The sequence below is a fragment of the Brassica oleracea genome, chromosome C6 (genome assembly GCF_000695525.1).
Source record: "Brassica oleracea var. oleracea cultivar TO1000 chromosome C6, BOL, whole genome shotgun sequence".
NCBI lineage: Eukaryota > Viridiplantae > Streptophyta > Magnoliopsida > Brassicales > Brassicaceae > Brassica > Brassica oleracea.
The window spans coordinates 34822824-34825622 of NC_027753.1; positions in this window are offsets into that span (position 1 = coordinate 34822824).

Here is a 2799-nt window from a genome sequence, read left to right on the forward strand (position 1 = left end):
ACTTTTAATGTCGAAAGCAGAAGCTTCTAGTGCATAACACGTTTACCTTTTGTGGTCCACAAATTTTTTTAAATATTAAATATAATTTTTTTTGTGGCCCAAAACCTTATGACAATTAATTAGGCGAGGTTTTGAAAAGAGATGCTAACCAAAGAGGAAATTGGCATTACGGTGTATCCAAACTATATCGGATGGGCGTTACGGTGTAACACAATTACTTTGACTTTTAATCAACATTACTAATATCGAAACGGTGTCAGAGATATTTTTCATTTCCATATCCTACACTAATCAGGAATAGTGACGCCTATGTATAGGTAGCTGGGTGCATTTAATGCACTTCTGCCAAGAGAATGTTTTTGTAAAGATGTATAACCGTATGTATATACCATATTTGGCTATAAATTGAGACTGCCATAAACACCAACTCAGTAAGAAAAGCAAGTCACCTTTTCCGTTTTGTCTGGGATATTCCGGATAATCTTTTCTACAGTAGCTTTTTAGGTCTTCATCTGGTTCTTTCCTAGGGTTTCATTTTTTTTAAATAAAGTTCTAATACTTTAAGTTTTATACGCTTTTTTCCTAGTTGGAATAAAAGAAACTAACTATAGATTTCTTGTTTAATGGTTGCAGATGGGAACGTTTGTTAGAATCGTGCTTGGTGTGTGGGAAAAGACCCCAAATGGGGAGTGGGTCTTTGATGAATACACGGATTTTCAAGGCGATACTGTGCTGATCACTCATAACCACCCATACGAAGGATTGGTGGAGATGATTCGTATAAGGCTTGACCTAGGGATTCTGACACCAGTCGCGTTAACGTATCAGCTCCCTGAGTGGATGCTCCATCCTGAAGGTGCGACGACCCCACCGATTACTTTGTCGTCGGACAGAGATGTGGAGACAATGATGGCTGTTGCGGGCTATATGGCGGAACCTATGATGTATGTTACAACTGGACCTGAGCTGGTCGCCAAATACGAGTTCCTCCGTCGATCACCATTCAAAATCGGCGATTGGAGTTTCTTAGGAGAAGGGATAACGGAAGAACAGCACAAACAAGCTATAAAAGGTTAATGATTTTTAACATAAATAATAAACAAAAAATCAGAATAAAAAATGAAAAATAAATCATTTTTACTTTAAATAGCCGTTTATATTTCATTTTATTTTGTTTCAGATCTCGTTGGGGGACACCCCATTGTTTGCAGCAAGAATATGTTGGAGATGTTGTTCAATGAACCTCAGCTACTCATTGTCTATCGTGTTGCTCTTGAGATAGAGATGGTTTATGCCCCTTATGCTGAAGAAAGGAATGAATATCCACGCTTAACTGTTGATGATATGATCATAATAGTGGCAGGTGAACCCATTGAGACCAATGGGGGAATGAACGTTGAACCTAATCAAGAAGGTACTATTCTGTAACAATGTAGAATATTAAACTTGCTACTGCATAGTTATCATATAAGTACGTAAAGATATGGAGCGATGCATATATCATTGTCGTTTTCGCAACAAAGTAATGTCTACGTAAATTATAAGCCTAAGTAGCGTTATATATTTTGGTTTCTCTTTGCGTTCTATATGTTGGATTTCCTAAGCAATATATTTGTTATTTCATTTGCTGAGACATTTGTTTTTTTACTGCTAGTTTTACATGGCGAACCAATGGATGTTGATCACCTCCAACTTCTAAACCCTAATTTCGGACCTCCAAACACCCAACCCCTTGGAATGCCACTAGAAGTCGAACCTCTTACGCAAATCCCAATTATCGAACCAGACGTGAATGAGGTTCAGGTGAACTGGAATGCATTACCTGAGGATGAGAACGGGGTTGAAGACAATGACACTGGAAGCCCGCGTCCAACAAACGGTGCGTTAGGCCTTCAAAATGGTCAGACTCGCAGGGTGACTGCACCCACAAGCCCAACAACTGTTCTTCTTGGTCATGATGATGAAGGCTCTTACACCGGTTCTTCTGACGGTCAAAACGACGGTGCCAATAACCACGACTCGTTTCCGGCATTACCGAACTCAGAAAATGTTATTAACATCACCGAGGGACTCGAGCAAGGTTGTACTTATCCTAATTTGCAGTACCCAAAACTTTTCGAATTATAAATTTGAAATATATTTATCGTTAAGTGAGTAGTTGTCTTGGAACATGCAGGAGATGAAGCAGCAGCTATACAGAACGGTAACACAACTCAAGTAACCCAACAGGGTCATGTTGGAACAGTTACTCAGAATCCAAACACCGGGGGCCCATCTCTCGAACTCACCCTTGGTATTGGAATGAATAACAACACAGCCTCTGATGCAATTATTCAGATAGAGGACTCGGACTCTGACGCCGACGGTGACGGCGGTGGGTTTGGGCCTGATCCCTTCTTTTAAATCCTTGAAATAAATAACTCCCCTGCTTTTGTGTAAAATATTCCGACGGGGTAATCCTTGATGTTTAATATGGAAAACGGAACGATGCAATAGCTAATGTGTGCTGCCTTTTGTAATGTAAAATATAAATGTGAAATAGGTTTGCTATATTCTAAGTCCAGAAACACTAATTTCCAAAACACAAACAAAATTTGTAGGAAACAAAACAAACGCAATGGACGATCTATGTGAGGGCATGGTATTTAAAAATAAAGGACACTTGAAACACCACTTGGCACTTTACGCTTTGCGCAAGAAATTCATGTTCAAAAGTACACGTTCATCACCACAACGAATGGTGATGCAGTGCGCAAGCGAAACATGCCGCTGGCGTGTGTATGCAACGAAGATGAAAAA